Genomic DNA, 23,226 nt, shown 5'->3' with positions numbered 1-23,226 from the left:
GGGCGGCCGTTTTTCAAACCACCCAAAATTGACCACCATCAACGGCTACTAACGGTCGAAAACAACCAGTTTTGGGCCTAAGTGGTCAATCTTGACCATAAACCGGTTGTTTTCGACTCTTAGATACCGTTTTTGGTGGCAATTTTGGGTGGTTCGAAAAACGGCCACCCGTTTTTGGTGGCCGTTGGGGCAAGTTGCCGGTTTTAGTGAGGGAAAAAGGGATGGCGTTGCCTAGCCGGCGGTAGGGATGGGGTGGCTGGGTTAGTTTAGGGTTTTTGTTTTTTATAATTATTATGTTCTTCCGATAATATGTTGACACGTAAACAATGTGGACCCTATTAACGGATTTCATCCATCTACAAGTTAAGGGGTGGTAAAACCCATTTTTTTTTAGAAATTTTGTGTATGTTATAATAAAATTTACTTTAGCTTATTAATTTTAGTTTAGTAAATTTTATTTTAGTTCAGTAAATTGTATTTTAGTTCAGTAAATTTAATTTTAGTTTTATAAATTTAATTTTAATTCAATAAAAATAATTCCAGTTCACAAGAAAGCGTTTGTTAAAAAAATATACCCCTTTTATTTTAGATCGTTTAAAATTACACTCACTATGCATTTAATTAATCAAATCTATGTGCAATGTTTAAGTTATCTTAATGAATTTGTACTAGAACATCTCATGTGAAAGTACTCATATATTAAAGGCGTGGATTTAAAATACTCATTTGACTAATTGACTCATTCATATCAATTTCATGTCTCATGAATAGTAAACAAAATCAAAGTATTTTAATTAAAAAAAGGGAGTATCTAACTACTTTCTTTGTTCGAAATTCACTCACAAAAAAAATGGTAGCATTGAAAACCTACAATGTTCAATTCACTATCTTTGCCATTGTTGGCCAGGGTACCAAGTTAAAGTGTAAAACTGCCTCTCTTTAATTTATATGCGCAGTCTATATATGTATTTTCATATAATTTTTTACACTTAACATTTTTTTTTTATTTTTAATTTCATACATGTCATAAAATCATACTGAGTAATAAATAGTAAAAAAAAATTAAAAAATTAAAAAATAAAAAAATTATACATTTTAAAATTATCGCGCGCATCATATATTGCCGTGATGTAATGTTTTTGAGCCTTTTATAAGACATTCACTTTTAAATTTGGTTATCTGGCCATAAATCTATTCTTTATACTACCACCATTAAATGTTATGTGCAACTTTTACTATTTTTGTCTGCTAAACATTATGTGCAACTAAGAAATTTCTTTTTTCTTATAGTAAAAAACAAAAAACTAGCCAAATGTTAATTTTACCATCTTTAAAAATTAAAATACAATTTACTAACTATAATCAGATTTAATCAATTAATAACTTAATACTAAAATAGACACCGACAGTGACACGTGTCACATCTTGATATTGTTTATTCCCTCCAAAACTCTCCTTCCTTTTATAACCTTTTTTTTTTATGAATTTTTTTTTTTGAAACATTTTTTTATGAATATTTGATACAACTATAATAATATCATTCCAAGTTTTTTATGTTATTTATGACAATAATATTCCTTTTTATTTGGTACCTATAATTCTTCCATACACTTTACCTAAAATATTATTCCAATTCTTTTTTAATTATTTGATAAACAAAGCAATATTAGATTTTGCCAAAAAAAAGTACTACTTTGTAATAAATTGATTCATAGTATTGATACTAAAGAAATTACTTTAAAAGATCATTTTTATTTGTTAGATATAATTATTTTTATATATAAAAAAAAATTAGACTTACCGTGCATGGCACGGAGCCTAAGCTAGTTAATCACTAATTTTCACTCAATTTTCACCCCAACCAACCCAGTCTAATTCATCAACTCTTCATCTTTAATTCAAGAAACCCAAAACCATCTTCATTCATCTTATCTTCATCTTCCCCCATATTTTCTCTCTCCTTTTTCAATCTCATTATCTCTTTGAATTTTTATAGATCTTCTTTCTCCCTCTTCAACTTCAAGAATTTCGTAGGATTTCTGGGATTTTGGGGTGGTTTTTTTTCGGATTTCTGGGATTTTGCGGGGCTTTCGCGGTGGGATTTCTTGAGAACGGTGGTTTAGTGGGGTTGGTAGTGGTGGTGGTTTCGTGGGGGTTCATCTTCATCTTCCCTAATATTTTCTCTCTCCTCTTTCAATCTCCTTATCTCTCTTCATCTTTTTTAGATCTTCTTTCTCTCTCTTCAACTTTCAAAAAATTTGTAGTGGGTTTCATGGATTTGAGATCTTCTTTCTCTTTCTTCAACTTTCAAGAAATTCAATTCGTGATGGGTTTGTCGATTTAGTGGTGATGATTTCGCAGTGCTTTCCGTCGAGGTGGTGCTTGGGTTTCGTAGGGCTGGTGGGTTTTGTATAGGTGGGTTTCGTGGGGGTTGGTAGTGGTGGTGGTTTTGTGGGGTTGGTAGTGGTGGTGGTTTCGTGGGGGTGGTAGTGGTGGTGGTGAAGCCGGCATTGAAGGCGGTGGTGGTGTTGGTGAAGGCAGTGTGGGTGGTGTTGGCAGGTCTTGGTGGTGGCAGTGGGTAGTTGATTAATTTATCCATACATTCTCTCTCTACCTTAATTACATACCCCTAGAATACATTAATCACCATTATCAAATTTTGCATTGGTTTCCGTGTCAAGCCCCAAAGTTGCACATAATTTTTAATAGAGGTAGTATTTCTTTCAAGGATCACTACTATGTACTACTACTATTTGTATACAGTCTATACTACTACTGTTAGGCCTCGTTCACTTCACCTTATTTTTGTTGAACTGAAATTATTTTTACGGAACTGAAATTATTTTTGCTGAACTTAAATTATTTTTACTGAAATGAAATTAATTTTACTGAAATGAAATTATTTTTGCCAACTAAAATTATTTTTACTGATTCTTTGTTTCTCGTATATTTCTTCTTTAAAGTTATTGATTTTTATTGAACTAAAATTATTTTTACTGAACTGAACTTATTTTTACTGAACTAAAATTATTTTTGCTCAACTGAACTTTTTTTACTGAGCTGAAATTATTTTTGCCAAATATTATTTTTTAAGGTGAGGAAGTGAACAGGGCCTTACGCCCTTACTATACTACTAATAGTAGTAACAACAGCAGCACCAACAATAACAACAACAACAATAATAATAATAATTTTTTTTTATAAATTCTGTTTAGTTCAGCTAAATTTAGTTTTGTTCAATTTAGTTCAAATTAATTTAGTTCAAAGGAATAGGATTAAGTTCTTTCGTTTATGTAAAAGAGATAGGCAAGAGAAGTGAAACTTTCTTGAAATTACAAGGTTGGTAAGTTATTTGGCAACTTCGGTTGTATAAAATTTGGTAAAGTGGAATTTCTTAAGAATCTACTTACCTATCTATTAGTCTCCTCTAAGTAGAAAACTCTACTCCCTTCATTTTATAATGTTAGTCCCATACTCCTATTTATATATATCGATGCAAATCTTTGATCGCATATATCTTTAATCTCACATTAGTAAAAATCATAAAGAGACAAATAAAACTAGATCTCATATTACTATGTTTGTTACTTTATATTAAGATAAATTTAGAAGATTCTCTCTAATTTTTAAGAGTTAAAAGATTCTAAATGAGACTAATTTTATGAAACGAAAGGTGTATATAAGCTACTTTGTTCACTACTAATTGAACTTGAACAACTACAAAAAAGTCACATGAATTCAATTTTGAAATTGAATTCCCATAAATTTGATCGAATTTCATGGAACTTTCTAATTATTATGTTAACCAAATGACTACTAGATAGATAAATGAAAATTCACAATAGCATAGATTTGTTGAGCAAGAATTGCACCCATATAAAAAAAAGAAATCTAAATGTTGGGAAGAAGAAGCTTACGTACGTTTTCGTATGTGCTAAATTTTAGTTTGATGCACAAGAGTAGTTTTTTTTTTTTTTTTTTTTTTTTTTTTTGCTCAGAGATGAAGGATTATGGAAAGAAAATATTTGTGAGATTTGAGTTTATTTGTGAAATTAAGTTCAATGGAGGGTGGCTTTTTATAGGCGTGGGTCGTGGGAGCTTACGTACAAATGCAAAGTTATGCATGCATGTTTTTAGAATTTCCAATAGTTGTTCTTGTATTAGGTGGGACCTAACTCTGACAATAATTGTATGTGACCTAATAATTGTTTTTGTACGATGTAAATATGTTATACTGTGTAGATTAATGATAAATGTTCAAAGCTTTTAATCCATTCATATGAGTTGCCATAAATTTATAGCGTACAAAGTAACAAGTTAGCCTTAGGTAACTATCTAGCTAGGTAAGATCAAATGTTACCAAATTCCTACCCTATGTCAACTATGCAATATAAGATAATATCAAATCAAATCATATAATATATTTCTATCTTAACATATATTTCTATCTTAACTCCCCCTTAAGTTGGAGCATAGTGTGGATCGAAAGTGCCCAACTTGGACAAGAGGTAATCAAATTGTTGTTTACCAAGGGCCTTGGTAAAAATATCTGCCAACTAAGAGTCTGTAGAAACATGAGATGACTCAATTATACCTTCAGAAATAGCATCCCGCACAAAATGACAATCGACCTAGCTATGTTTGGTGCGTTCATGAAACATCGGATTCTTGGCAATGTGTAATGCCAATTGACTATCACAAAACAAAGGAATAGCATTAGGATGCTGAATGCCAAGACTAAGTAACAAACCCTTAAACCATTTTAGCTCACATGTAATAGCTGCCATAGAGTGGTACTCTGCCTCTACGGAGGACTTTGAAACTGTATGCTGCTTCTTTGTTTTCTACGAAATGGGAGACTGGCCCAAGAAAACCATATGGTTAAAGATCGACGAGTAATAGGAATGCTGCCCAATCTGAGTCACACCACCCTTGCAAAGTCAAATTACTATCAACCCAAAGCAAAATTCTTTGCCCCGGAGTTCCATTCAAATGTCTAACAACTTGCAGAGTTGCTTCCCAATGCTCAACTTGAGGTTGTTGCATAATCTGAGACAAAATATGTACTGAATAAGCAAGACCTGGACGTGTCACAACAAGATACACAAGTCGCCCAACTAGACGACGATACATTTCTGAATCTGAAAGTGTGGCACCCTCCATGTGACCCAAATGATTATTCCGCTCAATAGGAAACTCAAACGGTTTTTCACCCATCAAATAAGCCTCTGAAATAATGTCAAGTGTATATTTTCGCTGGCAAAGAAATAATCTAGTTGCACTTCGAGCAACCTCAATCCTAAGAGAATATTTCAAACTGCCTAGATCTTTCATTTTGAAACAATCATACAAATAGGTCTTAAATGTATGCAACACAGCGGAATCATTGCCCGAAATGATTAGATCATCAACATACACCAAAACATTAACCTGAACTGACCCTTTTGTAAAGGTAAATAAAGAATAATCCGAGTAGGATTGAAAAAATTCGAACCCTTTCAATGCTGTAACTAGTTTCGTAATAGTCCACTTCCTCGTCAAGATCACCGTGAAAAAATGCATTGTGAACGTTCATCTAGTGAAGTTCCCAATTCTTTGATGCAGCAATAGCTAAGAAAGCTCGAACAGTAGTCATTTTAGCAATAGGGGAAAAAATTTCATTATAGTCGATACCCAGCTTTGATGATTTCCAAACACCACTAATCTTGACTTGAGACATTCAATATCCTCATTTTAGAGATATTTTGTTTTATAAACCCACTGACTACCAAGAGCACGTTTACCGGGTAGCAATTCTTCTAAAGTCCACGTCCCATTCTCCTCCAACGCTCTTATTTCTCTTGCATTGACTTTCTCCACCCTTCATGCTTCATTGCTTCTCTAAACGATTTCGAATCTTATCCCGAAATAATTGCTGCCAAAAAATAAGATAATTTGCAGAAAATTACTCACAAGTAATACAGTGTGCTATATGATAAGGAGTACATGAGGATCGTTGTGGAGACGGAGTAGACGTTGATGGAGATGGACTTTTTGCAACGATTGTATGAGTGACAAAATCTCTTAGTTTAATTGATGGAATTTTCTTGCAAAAACCACGACCAAGTTGTTGTTCATAATGCTTAATGGGCTGCTGTTTGTACTGCTGCTGGCTGTAACTGTGTTGTTGCTCACAGTGTTTCTTGTCACAGTGTTGCTGTTCAGTGCACTCTGCACCCTCCTTGCGATCTGCTGCTATGTGTCGCGGGGTGGTTGCAGAGTGTTCTGCTTGCTGCTGGTCATTGGCCAGCTCCGTAGCCCCCCCGTGCCCCTGCCTGGCTGTGGGTGGGCTGTTTGTGCGTGGCCAGCCTTGGGTGGGCAGGGGAACCTGCTGTCTCGCCTTGGGTGGGCTGAGCAGCAGTGTTTTGTCCAATATTAGCTAGCACACCCACCTCCTTTACTTCATTATTACCCATAACCTTATCTTCCTCATATTGATGCTCATAGTATTCATCAAAATCCGAATAAACCGGAACATCATCACCCCTAAAAACAATATTTCTCACTCAATGTTCACCTCTTTCGTATCTACAACTGGAAACATGCCCTTAAAAAATTTCACATCCCTAGAGACAAAGAATCCTTTTTATCAAGATCATAAAATCTCCATCCTTTCCAAAAGGATACCTCAAAAACACACATTTTCGACTTCAACTTTCGAATTTATCACCCTTGATTTTCTGATTATGAGCAAATTACAAACAACCAAATGTCCGAATAGCATTAAATGATGGACGATAGACAAATGAAATCTCAAAAGGAGTTTTGTTATCTAACAAAGGAGTCGGAGTGCGATTAATCAAGTGGGCGGCAGCTGGGACACACTTACCCTAAAAATAAATTGGCAATTTTGCTTGAAATCGCAAGGCCCTAGAAACATTTAAAATATATTTATGCTTTCGTTCAACCCGACCATTTTGATGAGAAGTCCCAATACAAGAAGTATAAAATAAAAACCCCATTAGCAGCAAAATAATCACGCAAGCCATTAAATTCCGTGCCATTATCACTTTAAACAATCTTAATAGTCTGAGGAAATTGACAATCAACCATTGCAATGAAATTCATAAACACACGAAAAACCTCCATTTTATCATCCAACAAATAAATCCAAACAGCACGGGAATAGTCATCTACTATTGTTAAAAAATAACGAGCTCCACAAGAAGAAGCATTTTTATATGAGCCCTACAAATCACAATGTATCTTTTCAAATATGCAACGCTCTCTATTATCACTAGAGGGAATTTTTCCCTAGGGTGTTGAGCCTGAAAACAAACTTCACAATTCTTATCTAAGATACCCGTGAGGCTATCAAGGGGAAGTAACTTCACTATTTTTTCCGAAGGATGACCAAGTCGATTATGCCATAACTCTAGCTGTGACATTGCTTCATTCACCATAACATGTCGCACAGAATCACCTCCAAAATAGTAAAGTCCATCTCGTCTAGTTCCTGTTCCAATCAGTGTCCCCTTTGAGTCTTGTATAGCACACATAGAGGAATTAAACTGGACAATATAATGCAAATCATCATTTAATTGAGAGACTGAAATCATATTACAACTCAATTTGGAAACATAAAGGACATGCTTAAGCACGATTAAGTCTAACAGATGAACCAAACCCTCTTTTTCTGCAAGAACGGTCTCACCATTTGGTAGACCAACTGGACAATCAAATATGGGAGTTGTATCAAACAACCACGTGTCAATGTCAGTGACATGCATGATGTGTGGCACCCGAATCAATTATCCACAAATTAGTATTAAATTTTCCATTCATTCTATTATCTGACATCGTAGTGTTACCAACCATAGTTGCAATAGCTTAGCTATGAAAATTTGAGAAGAAGATGACAGTAGTGATGTGTCGCCTGTCATAGGTTAGGTTTAAAAAAAAAATTAAAAATTGTTCCGATACCATGTAGAATTTTGTTGAATGCTCAAAGCTTTTAATCCATTCACACGAGTTGCCATGAATATATAGCGTGCAAAATAATATATTTCTATCCCATGCCAACTATGCAATATAAGATAATATCAAATCAGATCATATAATTTATTTCTATTAACATATATTTCTATCTTAACATACTGTTATACATGGAATCTTGACTTCTTTAGGGTTCTTGTAAGTAGCCATTCATACAAGTGGTTGGCATGGACTGGTTATCTACCATTTTATCCGTCTGTCCCTTAATTTTAGTCTCAATTTTTCTTTCAATCACTTATATTAAATTTTTTCTGTAACATTTTTTGTTACTTTACTCCCATTACTATGACAGTTAATCACATCACTTTTATCTCATCTTCAATTTCTTCCAACCAAAGTTTCTCTAATGAGATGAAGGAATTGAAGTATGTCATTATATATGCAATCACAAGGAATTGAAGTATGTCATTATATATGCAATCACATAATAAGTAATTAATAATAATTAATGTAGATCATATTTTAAAAAAAAGAATAATTGTGCTCCGCCCCTTTGTCCTTGAATAGGTGATTTATTTGAGTATAACATATGTATGATAATTTTAATAAATTTCTCCATTATCAAGGATTGAAGACCCATTTCTCTGCATAAAGCCTTACTGATTACTCCCTTCGTCCTTTTATTAGAGTTCACTATTCCCTTTTTGGTAAATCAAAATTAAAGTCCTATTGTTAGAATCTTTCCTTAGTAATCAATTAGACTCAATTGAAACACCAAGCTCAAATGCAATGAAATTCTTCACAATTTGAACAACTTATTATATAATAATCTATCAATTAACCTTGAATTTAATAAGTATTTAATCTTGTTTCTCTCTATCCGCTTGAAGATCGTATTCTTTGCTAATATATATAGTCATTCTCTCTCCTCAAAGAAACTCAACTCCATTTGTTCAAACATTAAGCTCGAATTAAGTTAAGTTCATTAAATCCAGTGAAATTATTGACAATTTAATGAAATCCATCATTAATAATTTTCAAAAGTTCTACTTATTTATATTATTGTTCTTATTTTTTCTGAAATCAATCATTAATAACTTAACTAGTGAGTAGCACTGGTGTTGACCCAGATTGCTACTGTTGTAGACGTGCAATTGCTAAATTTTATTAAAGGCTTTTCAAAACTGACAGTGTCATTGTCAAACCAAAATTGAGTTATTCTTTGAGTTTTTTTTTTTTGGAAAATGCTATATGTAGGCGTCGTTAGAAGCGCGCCTACCTATGCATGTGGTGAATATCCTTGGCACTTATAGGAAGTGGGAATTGACATAGACAATTAGGGACAAGGAAAGTAGGGAGTTGCCAACAAATTTTTAAGGAGCTTGTAAATCATTCACGAATCATTTAAGGCAACCACGATTAAGGGACAACGAAAGGCAACACGATTGACCCGTGAAGTTTACACCCCATTCAAAATCCATGAGATTACTAACTCTATATGGTTCACAACCACGAAAGGAGGATCATGGATGATGGTACAAAGTGAGTCATGGAGTCACATTCACCCATATTTGGCCTCTACTCGATTCTTATTGTGAAAAGTATTTCCTGCGATCTCAAAGGCATACAAACAAAGATTCAATTTCCTCCAAACTAGATTAGGCTAAATTGGTTGAATATTAATGCAACAAATAATTCTAAAATATTCGTGATCACTTGATTAAACAACAAGACAAAAAAGGAACCTAAACCGGTTGTCCAAGTTATCTTATTAGGCGTGATATTCAATTACATATTCCTTTTAAATATGCAATACAGTGATCAATAAATATAATAGAATAAACATCAACATTGGAAGCAATTTAACAATAATTATCGTTAGTCAAATCAAATTATAATAATAACCCTAATCATGATACTAGCAATAAAGAATAAAATTAAGAGTAATTAAGAGAATAAATTACTCACGTTCCGCGTTTCCTTGAATTTTACATCGTGAATAAATTGTTAGTAACTTCAAAAAAAATATCAATTGAATTGAAATTAAATTAAATAAAAGTAGAGTTGATTTGGGGCTAAACCTTCAATCGGTTCTACCTTTCACGCCTTAGTTTAAATATAGGACTTCGGGTATTGTATGGATTACGAGGAGTACTTAAGGGATGTATGATGAGAGAATAGGGAAGACTAGTATATAGGTTAAAGCATAAGAGAGAAAGAGATAATGATTTGGTGTATAAGAGAGGAAGAGAGAATGATTTTTGGTGCCCCGAAACTAAAGAAATCAACCTCGTATTTATAGAGAAAATATGAGGAGTGAGGTACGGAACCTTAGAATTGAAGCACCGCGAAAATAAAACCCTAGAAAACTGTCATGTCACGAAGCAAAATACTGTGACACGGTACAAAGTGCCGTGAAACATCACAATATGCCGCAGCACAACAATTTTACCGTGGCGTGGTGTTTTCCAGTTTTTACACGTTTTTAAAACTATGATAACTTTTGATCTGTAACTCGCAATAAGGCATATAATATATCATTAGAAAGCTTATCAAGTCTACTTTCCAACCCAATTAAAATCAGGTTAAAATCTTTTGTATATTTTAAGATATGGCCGTTTAGTGAAAGGGTGTCGATTTTAGGCCGAGTTTAGTGTTTGCTCATATCTTTTTCGTTTTAAATCGAAATTGGGCTTATACTGTTGGAAAGCTTATTTCAAGGCCTGTCCAACCAAATAATATTTGGATCAAAATAATAAGGCTACAAAATTAGTCTAGCCCAGTTTTGTGATGTGGACACGAAAAGTGAAAAATAAGTTATGGTTTGGGCAAATGGGCTAAGAATTAGGTTGGTTTATGAAATGTATTGGATTGAACATGGATTTATGCACTCCAATGATTATGTACTCAACCTGACCAATAATGGCGGTTAAAGGTTATTCACCATCGGGTTTGGTTTTGGGGAGACATTTTTAGGTGTCTACACTATACATATTCCTTACGACTACGTATAATTAAGCATAATATACACTAGAAAATTGTTTAAATTTAGAAAATCATGACAAAAACACATTAATTACACTGATTTACGCGTGTTTTTAGAATGCCTTTTAATGTTCCAAACCTTAATTTTATTAATGTTCTAAAACTTAAATGACAATTTATCATTGCTACAAAGACAACACTAAATAGATAATTTGACAACATTTTATTATGTTATGATTTATATAGTTATATAAGTTGAACTCAACAATTTATTAATACTCCCTCCATCCTTTTATTAGAGTCCACTATTCCTTTTTTAGCAAATTAAAATTAAAGTCCCATTATTAGAAGGAAAAATTGCCCGAAATAATCCCACCTTTGGCTCATCCGCCCAAAATAATCCCACATTTCGATTATTTTTAAATAATCCGACCTTTATACCTCTTCCGCTTTAAATGGTCCTAACTGGTCATCTAACTTATTATTACAAGTTACCAAACATGTGTCAGTCTATAATTGATCTACAAAAATAATTTTTTTTTAAAAAGAACAAAAATTACAAATAAAATAAAAAAACAAAAGAAAAAAAAACCTAAACCCAATTCCGGCAGCCCAACCACCGGATTCTTACCCAATTCCGGCACCATGTCCCTTCCTCTCCCCAATTCAGACCACCAACTCCCTTCCCCTTCTCGATTCCGGCCACCCCCTCCCTCTCCCTCCCCGTTTCCACCCGACCCGAACCCAGCACTGCACCAAACCTGCAACATCGTTGTTGCTTCTCAAAACCACCAAAAAAGCAGCCCTACTGCTGCTACTTCTCCTTCGCAAACGCGCCACCACAAACCTGCAACAACATCATAGCCACTCTCCCCGAAGCAAACACCAAACGACCTACCATCACAATTAGTCGCTGTAACACCCTAGAAATTCCTTTCTTTAAAAATACATGTTTTGCCCTATTTAAAACTTTAAATAGGAATATATAAGACATTATCGCCACCGTGAAAATGGCTAAGGCAACTATCAAAGACACACAGCGGAAGACTAATTTCAAAACCATTCAAAACAAGTCAACTTGAAAAGTCAATCAACGAAAGTTAAGTCAAACTAAAGTTAAACGGAGTAAAATAAAATCAACCTACAACTTGGAACCATTATAGACCCTTATTAAAACCAAACCAACTTCAAAACTTTTGCGTTACTCATGCATAATAATAATATCATAAATAATTAAAGCATTAAACTCATCATATACTTATATAAACTAGCATGATTCGCTATTCACTCATGCCCATTCATGAATATGCTTCATCACCTGAAAAGCTTCTCTCTACTTGTTTCCACTACTCTCTATTAAAAATGGGTCATCATAGGGCCAAGATAAAGACAAGGCCAACAAACACACAAAACACACAATCAGCAAAGCTGAGTACATAAACGTAATTAACACACTAACATGCAATTACCAATCAACACACAACACTACAAGAAAATAACCTTTTCGTAGCGATTATTTTAACCTTTAGTATCAATTGTAATTGCAACAAAAAGCCTTTCCAACGAATGATCATTCGATACAATATCCCCCGTTGCCTTAGCCTTTAGTAGTGGTTTTCAATATCGTTGGGGTTGGCCTTAATAATCGATACGAAAAACTACATCCAATCGTGGTGATTATTGTAGCGATTACAATCGCTATAAATGTTGAACTCATTTTCTTCAAAAAAAAAAAAAACATGCACGTGATCTTTATAAGATTCGAACATGCAACCTCAAACTCTTATAGTAAATGTTTCACCAATAAGCTATGATATATTTTATGTATTCTTTGTCAAACAATATTTATATATCTAGTGTTGAAAAGACTTTATGTATCGATTTTTGGGATTTAGTGGCGATTGTAAATGATACGATTTCTCAAAATTATATAAATGTGTAAATATAGTGTGGATAGATATTATTATGTTTTCCGTATCGATTTTATTTGGGAAAACCATGGAGATTGTAAAATGATACGACTTCCTTAATGATTTCACAAACATACTTGCATATTGTAGCGAATGTACAATCGCTACGAAATAATCGCTACGAAAAGACATTTTTCTTGTAGTGCAACTTACCTTGTTGCACCTGTTTTTCAAGCATACAACATTCAACAAAACTTCTCACTAGACAACTACATAATTTATTTAGCGTTGATTACGCATCGAACGGGTTTCCCACTAACCTCCCCCAATAAATTGAGGTTACTGACACGGGAGCTAACCGTGCCAGCATCAATAACCACTCGTAAGTGGCGTAAATCCTGCGCATAATAATAATAATAATAATAATAATAATAATAATAATAATAATAATAATAATAATAATAATAATAATAATAATAATAATAATAATAATAATAATAATAATAATAATAATAATAATAATAATAATAATAATAATAATAATAATAATAATAATAATAATAATAATAATAATAATAATAATAATACGACGAGGCCCTCAGACCCGCGGATGTGTTACTTTATTCATGGGATCGTGGTCGCGATGTCTGTGTTGATTTGACAGGGTCTTCTCCTTTGACACAGTCAGGGCTATCTGACTTCATTCCTGGGCGGGTTGTGGCTGATGTAGCTCATCGGAAGCGGGTTAAGTATGAAGCTCGATGTCAGGCGATTGGATATGGTTTCATTCCCTTCTCCTTTTCTTCGCTTGGGGAATTAGAGAAAGAGGCTGTTGCGTTACTGAAGCGGATTCAAAGGTTCTCGACGACGCAAGACATTGGGGCTCGTGCTGCAGCTCATATCTTCACTAGGGTAGGATTTGCAATAGCTAGAGGAGTGGGGGCCCAGATTGTATCTCGGCTTCCCACTAATTTATTGTAGGTTGTATGGCTTTTGTTTTTGAGATAATAATAATAATAATAATAATAATAATAATAATAATAATAAAATAATAATAATAATAATAATTATTATTATTATAATAATAATAATAATAAAAGGAATGTACAGTGTCCTGTACTCCAGTAGAAGTTATGATCAAATATAAAGTCACATAACTCCTCCCATATGTTCATACTCAAGCTATATACGTTCCAATAGTTTTGGTGCGTAATCTCTTTCACTTTACGTTATTTACATATTATTAAACTTGGTGATGACTCTCAAACCATAATCATTCAATCAACAATAATTATTCAAACAATCAAACATATCAATTTAATTCTTGAATAATTAGTGACCACATAATATTTAATGTTGAACCCTTTTTAATTCTATCTCGGTGCCAATGACACCTTAAACGCATAAAGCGCCACAAATCCTATCGCTCGGTGTTAAAAACACCTTAAATGCACTAAGGCACCAACATATAATTTATTCCTCGTGTACTTAGACACTTACATAGCTCCTTTCCCATGCTTAAAGCATCAATAAAAATTATATGAACCATATATAATAAAATTCTCTTTTAATATTCCAAACCAAATTATACATTTAGTTTAATTAAACATGCTCTCTAACATGCCATAAATAAAAGTGTGGTTCATAAACAATATTCCAAACTACAGTTTTCCATCCATTAATCCATCACAAATAAATCATGATTCATAATTCAATCACTAATAACATCCAAATCGTAATTCCCATTCCAAATCTAGCATGATACTACTTGTAATCAATCAAACACCTTTAGCATACTACTACATCAATAAAATTATGCTAAGTACGCGAACGTACCTTGAATACGATCTTAAAATCGCCACGACTAATAGAAACACTCATTTCGAAATCTCCTGCAATTTAAAATCATAGAAGAGTATTAAAATCCTCTCTACACAAATTTCCAGCAATATATACTATTATAAAACCCCTCAAAATTTAATTAAAATAAGCTGAAATTATATTTAAAACATCCTACTTTAATCGCAATTAATGGGTAATTGAAATTCCTTAAAGAAACTTGATTTTTAATGCACTACCAAAAATTCCAGCATTATATTTTAATGAAAACTTGCTGTAATTTAGCCTTTTAAAACACTTTCATCAAAGGTTTAAACCATTATATATCATAAACCTTCAATAATTCATAATTCAAGAACCTAGGGTTTCAAAAATTAGGGCTTTTCAATTAAAAATAAAATCTGAAAATTAATTTACATAATACTCAAAATCAAACATCAAAAATCAAATCACAAAACTCATAATTAATAATTAGATTTAGGATTAAACTAGTTTTTAAAACAAAGATTTAATTTTTTTTTTTTTGCTCGAAAGAGAAGGGCATCCGACAGCTAGCCGGCCACCACTGCCGGCTGCCGCCAGCTGCTGGGGGCTGCCGCTGCTGACGGTTGGGGCTACTGGCGGCCGGCGGTGAGGGGGAGTCGAGAAGGGGAAGAGGAAAAAGAGAAAGAAAAAGAAAAAGAAAAAGAAAAATAAAGAGAAAGGGAGAGAAGTTTACCTTGGGTTTTCTCCACTCTGGGCAAAGTTTGATTTGCCTCAAGTGTTGAATATTTATACCCCTTCTCTAGAAATCCTTCTCCCTAAACTTTCCTTTTTTAATCTTTCCTAATCCCTTCCCTAATAAAACTTTACTAAAATAAAACTTTCTTAAATTAAACCCCAACTTAAATAAAATAATTAATTAAATAAAATTTCCTTTTATAAAATATTTCTAAACTTATAAAATAATTAAAATACTTTAAATAAAACATTTCAATTTAATTAAATACTTCTCAAAATACTTTTAATTAAAATACGTATAAAAATACGAGGTATTACAGTCGCCACCCACCACAATTGCACCAACAATCACTGGCAAACACCACAAACTAGAGTAGCCGCGCGCTTCGAATGCCCACAAATCAGCCCCCAAATCGCAAACCTATCATACCTAGAGGTCGGTGGTTTCTGTTGGTGGGTTGGAAGAAGAGGTGGTTCGATTTGTGGGCTAGATAGGGAAGGTGGTTTCGGCGGCGGGTCTGCCGGAGAGATCGAGGGTGGCCGTTGGGTTTTTTTTTTTAATTTTTCAATAATTTGTTATTATTATTTTTTTGATTATTTTTTATTTTTATTTTTTTGGATTAGACCACTCACATAGTGACACATGTGAAAATAATCCCAACTCACAAATAGTAACTTGTTTAGTAGGTTTCAAGTCACTTGGGACCATTGGAAGCGGATTGTATACAAAGGTCGGATTATTTAAAAATAATCAAAAGGTGGGATTATTTTGGGCGGATGAGCTAAAGGTTGGATTATTGCGGGTAATTTTTCCTTATTAGAATCTTTCCTTTTTTTTAGTAAGTGGTTTTATTTTTACAATTTTAACCTCATTCTCCTAATTTAATCCCCAAATTATCCTCAATCAATAACATAATACTAAAACAGACACCAAGAATGACACGTGTCATTTTTTGGTGCTGTCATTTTCCCTACAAAACCATCTTTCATCTTCTCTTGCCAAAAATATTTTAGAGAATATTTATATAATATGATAATATGATTTGTTATTGGTTTTCTTATATCTTCTATGTATACACAATTAACTAAAATTTTATTCTAAATATTATAATCCGTATCTTTTCTTGCCAAAATCTTTTAAAAAATATTTGTATAATATAATCAATTTCCTATTTGGTTATTTTTTTTTTGGGAAATCATACATTTTTATATAATGAGATGCATTTATATTGTGTCGGGAAATAAACTAATGTGACTATTTTCTTTTCTCCAAAAAATTGCAAGATCACTTTGACTATCAGCTAAACTCCATTTCCTCTATTTAATCCCATTTTACCATATCACATCCTTATTTTGTTTGTTTTTCTTTTTCACTTCGTATGTACCATTGAATTAAGGACTAGAGTATCAAACGTTATTATTATTGTTGTAGTAAGTCACGCATTGATTTTCAAACTATTTCAATAATATACAACTTTAATTTATGCAAAATTAAATTTTTTGGAAAATCCGTGCATTGCACGGGTACTAATCTAGTTTTTACTAATTTTTTGTGCCAAATATTTTTAATCCTTAATTTTTACTGATTTTTTGTGCCAAATATTTATGAGCACAATATTTATTCTCTTTTTTATTTTTCTCTCACTTGTTATTCAATGATTTTGGTACTTCCAATCACATGGTTTGAGGAATTTACAAAAACCTTAATTCCTGTGAAAAATGAGAAATGGGATTCTAATAAAAGAACGGAGGGAGTATGGATTAAATTTTCATTCTGTTTTATCCTAAAAATTCACTTTCGATCTATTACAAACTACTCAATATTCTCTCTCCTTGCTATTTAAACTCCATAAAAGCTTCAAGCTCCATTAAATTGAATGAAGTTCTTTCTATTCATCCATAACCACCTACTCCACAAAATAAATTAATGATCTATTTTATTTAATTTTCTAATATTTGACTTATTTAGGTTAAATGCATGTTCTTAGTCTCTTCGAGTACATATAAATAGAAGCATATTGTTCTAAATAGTATAACATATAGAATTAGTAAGATAATGCAATTATTTGATTGATTATTAGTTTGAGGTGTGGTTCTTTATAAACAATACAGACTCATACGTTGAAGATAGGGGTAAAAATAAGCCGATATGTTTACAAGATACTCGAGAACAAACTCAGTCAAGCTCATTTGTTAAGTAACAAATAAGCTTGAACCAAAACTTTAAGCTTCTGAACCAAAAAGGTCAAATGAACATGTTCGACTCGATAATGCCTGTGAACAACTCATTTAATTCATTCATAAATTTGTTCACACTTGATTATAACTCTTTTATGCTCGATAAATCTCTATTATATTCAAAGTACTTTAGTATATTTATATATCTTTTTCTCTCTATTCAAAAAAAATATATATATGTTTTTCTCATACATATTTGTAAAAATTACAAATTATGTCATTTTATATAGCCAATTAGCCATGATGATTCAGGCATTGCCTCTTTAGTCTATCTAAAGAATAAAATATTCTTATATAAAATTAAGTGGATGCATTAAAACTTGAAAAAAAAAATCATTTTTTTAATGATAAATTAGGACTCATTTATTTAATTAAGCTCGTTCAAGCTTTAGCTTAAACTCTGAATACAAACAAGTTGAAAGCCTCCATCTAATGGCTATTATAAAATGAAGGAGTTTTTTGTCAAAACTACCTAATAAAGTCCAGATTTTGTGAGAAGCTACTTAATAAAAAAGTGTTGTAAGAAACTATCTAATAAAAGGCAAAATGTTGTAAAAAACTACCTAACAAAATGTAAAATGTTGTAAAATGCTACCATTGTCGGAAACCCACCATTTACCCACCTCAAAACACCCCCCAAATTAAACCACCGCTTTCACCACAAAACCAACACAACCTCCATCACGCCGAAACCACCTTCCAATAACCCCAAAATCATCACCTCTAACCCCAAAAAATAACATCCCAAATCACAAAACTATCCTTACCAACTCGGAATATCCTCTAACCATCTTGAAAAAAACCTTACCACATACCACTAGAAAATCAATCCCTGTGGTGGTTTTTGGGGTGTTTTGAGGTGAGTCAACGCCATAAAATTAGGTTAGCAGCGGAAATTCGACCAAAGGTAGTATCTTACAACATTTTACCTTTTGTTAGGTAATTACATTTTACAAAATTTAGGTTTATTAGATAGTTTCTGACAAAAAAAACCCTAAAATGAATATGACTGGGGGTACATATATGAAGGGTTATTGTTTGAGCTTGGTGAACGTCATTCTGGCGCAAGAGAAGAGAGGAAATAACCTCCACCTTCACCTTATCCTTGATGATATTTATCAGATATTCAGATGTGTAGTTTGTTTGAACATGTCTCTTAAGGCCCTTTTTGGTTGGGAGGAAATTAAAAGAAAATTTAGGAAAAGAAAAATATGGTTTTCTATGTTTGGTTCAAAAAATTAAATGGAATTTGATAGAAAATGAAGGGAAATGGAAGGAAAGATCCCTTTACAAAATCTTTTACACTTTGTTTGGATTAAAGGAAATGAAGGGAAAAGAAAGGAAGGGAATTGAAGGGGTAGATAATCTTTCATTTGGATAACAAATGAGAGAATAATGGAATTGAAGGGGGGAGAAATGAAGGGATTAAATTGTAAGAAATTAATCTCTCCAACAATGGAGAGATTTGGAAGGAAAACTCATCCTTCTTCCCTCCCGTCCGCTTCTCTTCCCACCCCTTCCCCTCCCTCCCCTTCTTTTCCTTCTCGATCATCTTTCCAAACACACTGTTATTTCCTTTCCTCCCAAAATTGGAGGAATTAGAGAGGAAATAAAGAAATTAAATCTATCAAGCTTAAAATTAGTTTTCCCTTCTCTTTCTTTCCTTTACTAATGTTATATCAAACAATAGACTCATCTTTTTTCCTTACCTTTACTAATATCAAAACAAACATTAGATGATGTAGTTTCTTTCTTTTCCCTTCCCTTCCTTTTCCTTTCTTTCCTTTACTAATATTAAACCAAATAAAGCCTAAGAGTTATGTTTGCAGAGAAGGCAATAGAGTTGCACAACCCATTGATTGCGATGGGTAACAGGTAGGTGTGTTTGTGTTTCCAGTTTTCCATCTTGTGTTGTTCCACTCTTTGATTTTGGATTGTTCTATACTTCTATTAATGAAAGCTAGTTGCTTTTCGGGTTTGTTTTATGAACACATTCTTGAACAAAGCTCAAGCAAGTCAAATCCCTAACAACCAAGCTAGAACATGATTTTTAAAAGCTCATCAAGCTCGAGATACATTAATATTTATTATCAAGCTTCAATTGCACAAACTAAAACTCGTTGTTTGCAACCCTAGTTGGAGAGGAAGCCCCAATTTATTAAGGGACAAAATGATAAATAAATCAACAACATTGTTCAATCAGCATAACAATTTGTAATTATATTAACAACTATGTGGCCTGGCCTATATTTAAAAAATTGTTAATTTATTTATAATTTATATTTTGTTTATTAAGGTGAAAAATTTGTATTTTCTCTAGCTAATGTTGTAAGGGAAGCTAAAAAGTACACCAATAATTCTCTTTTTTTACAAAAGTAACAGTTAAAAGGCAAGAAATCATTAAGATCAAATTGAGAAACACGTTCAAACGAAAAACACAAAATCAGTCAAAAATAGATACAGAGATCAATTATGTATTTTAAAGACTTTTTGTGTACCCATGAATATTAAAAAAATCAATCAAAAGAAAAGTTTAAAAACTGTAATGTTTCATTTTTTTTTTTTCTTAAGCTGTTTTATAGTGATGTACTTCGTATCAGAGAAATGAATAAAACGCGGCAAATACTACTGGTATTAGATGATAAGATCAAAATTAAGGTACTTAGGTACAATATTATTATTCTTACCACGTTTTTTATGCTTTGAAATTTTGGACCATATTAGTTATTAATGTATTAAAAATTTGAAATTTCATGCAGCGTGAATCGTCAGTAACATTGTTTTCAGCTCCTTCATGGATTTTTTTCGCCAAAAACAATGGATTTATTCGCCAAAATCAAATTAAAATAGTCTCACATACGATGTTTTGTGGAATAATTTTACAGCTATTTTGAAAATAACTACCATACATTAAATTAAATGACGCATTGTGATTGGCTGAAATTTACATGTCATTATAATTTTTGATTCCTTTTTAAGTGTTAAAATTAATTAAAAATTATTTTTTTTAATTTCTAAAATTCATTATTATATTTTGAAAATAAAAAATGATTTTAAGAAATAAAAATTTATATTTTTTGAAATTAAATGAAATTTTGGAATTAGAAAAATAATTTTTAATTAATTTTGACATTTAAAAAAGTCAAAAATGAACGCACTGTAAAATTTTAGCCAATCACATTGCACCATTTAGTAATACCAATGGTAGTCATTTTCCAACTGAATATGTAAAATTTTCACGTTTTATGGCTTTCATAATGATTTTGGTTGACTTTCTTTGATGAATTTTTAGATAAATAGAGCAAGTAAATTAAGACACCTTTTGTATGAATATAATATAATTTGATAAATATAAATTCGGAATGCAGTCAGAGACAACACATAAAATTTCAGACAATCCTACTTTTATTGGGTCTTCCACAAATAATCCCACATTTTTAAATTTCACAAACAATCTCACAGCATAGATCTTCCATTAACAATCCCTGACCGGTTGAATTATTTTGGTAGCCGGTTTTCTTAGGCTATAAGACACATATCAAATTTTAATATGTTTATCCTAATTTTAAATTATTAAAAAAAAACAAACAAAACAAAACCCCCATCTCCAGCCCCAGCCAAAACCCCGCCAATAGGCCTACCCCTGCCACTGCATTCCCCTCCCTATCCCCGCCCTTGCTTTCCCCAGCAGCCCAACCTACCCCTCAACTCACCATCGCCGCCACCAAAATCAATGAAAACCTTCCAAATCTACCGGTAGAACCCCTACAATCCTTCAAAACCCGAGCTCAAAACTATGAGATCAGCCTCAAGGAGTACGGTCTCATGTTTCTTGACGCTCACATCAAGATCAGATCAAGAAAGAAATCGATCCTTCTCTCACCTAGTCGCCTTCCGCCGATCTCGATGCATATGTTTGTGATTAAGGATGGTGGTTGATATGACCAATTTCTATAATCAGTATAAGAGTATTGAGCTTTGGTTGAAGAGGAAGAATCCTGCTACTACTTTTGGGTTTAATTTGAAGCTAAAAATCGAATTAAGGGGTGATTGGGGCTGTCAAGGTTTAGTTTTCAAGGCTGAGGGTTGAGCTTTCAGGCTGGGTAGGGGTTTTCGAAGCTGTGGGTGGAGTATTCAAGGCAGGGGTTAAGTTTTGGGGGTGTTTATAGAGTTTTCCGGCATGATTGGAGAGTTTTGTGGTGGCCTTGTGGGTGGGGGTGGCGGTAAGGAATTAGGGTTGGGGTGATCATGGTGGTGGAGTTGTGGCCCTAGAAGAGATTTTGGTGAAAAAAGGGGAAGAAAAAACTTAACCTGTTTAATAGGGTGTAGGTCAATTAGATCCTCAGCGGAACATCCATGTTGGAAATGTTTCTAGAATTTCAAAAGGTAGGATTGTATATGGAAGAACGACTAAAGATGGGATTATTAGTTTCTATTTTTTCTTTTTCCCTCCTAAATGCCTTGAAATCTTGCCAACACCCTCTTCTTTTTGAAAGGTGTTAGGGGTACACTTAGGGGCTTTTCTGTTCAGCTTAATTTCAGTTCAGCTTAGCTCGAATCAGTTCAGTTCAGTTACTAATTTCCTTCTATCATAAACAATTTATTTCAACTCTATTCAGATCAGTTCAGTTCAGTTCAGCCCCAATCAATTTAGTTGTTTTCAGTAAAATCGAAACAAGTCCTTAGTGTATAAAGAATATTTTACACCAAGCTTCCCATTGGCTAAGGAATCTTTTGTTTTTGGTGGGTCATTCAACTTTTCATTCAAATTAGTGTATAGCCTGAGTGTTGTCTCGGGTTGCTACTTTTTTAGTTGTGCAACTACTAATTTTTTAAAAGACATTTAATAGTTTATACGTGATTTCAATACTTTTGTAGTATAACATTAATTTGTGTGCAAGATTATAACATAAGTGATAATTAGTTGATGGTTAAATAATGATTTTTCTTCTAAGAGGTTAAGTGTTCAAACCTTGTTATCCATTTTTTTTTTTAGTTGAGGCATCATATAGAGTAATTGTTGGTCGAATGAGTGATGTGGCATATTAAGTGATAGAGTATAAAACATATTCCAAGACCTCAACCACAAGCTCAAGCATAGTAAGCTGATCTAGGTTCTAATTTTAATGGTTTTTTTTTTTTTTTCAAATCATCTAATTTTAATGTCTCTTAAGTAGCTAGAAATGGAAATGTTTTAGCCCACATATTAGCTCAGGTTAGTAGAGAATATGAGAAGATGCGTACGTGTTTAGATAGAGGATGCTCGCTAGATTCCTCTAGCTTCTAAATAAAATTATCTGGTTACAGATTGTTATTTAAAAAAAAAAGAATTTTCTTTACACCTATTGGACGTGCTGATACCCCTTAGTAAATAACTAACGTGCTGATACCCCTTAGTAAATAACTAACGTGCTGATACCCCTTAGTCCACTTATGTTCGAATCCTGCGATAGTGTGTAAAACATGTTTTGTTATTTTATTTTTTAAAATTCACAATTTAAGAAATCATTTTTATTTATATAATATCAAAAATAGCAAAGTTATACTTTAAGAGATCATT

The sequence above is a fragment of the Chenopodium album genome, chromosome 11 (assembly GCF_948465745.1).
Source record: "Chenopodium album chromosome 11, dcCheAlbu1.1, whole genome shotgun sequence".
NCBI lineage: Eukaryota > Viridiplantae > Streptophyta > Magnoliopsida > Caryophyllales > Amaranthaceae > Chenopodium > Chenopodium album.
Note: the sequence above shows the minus strand (reverse complement) of the source record.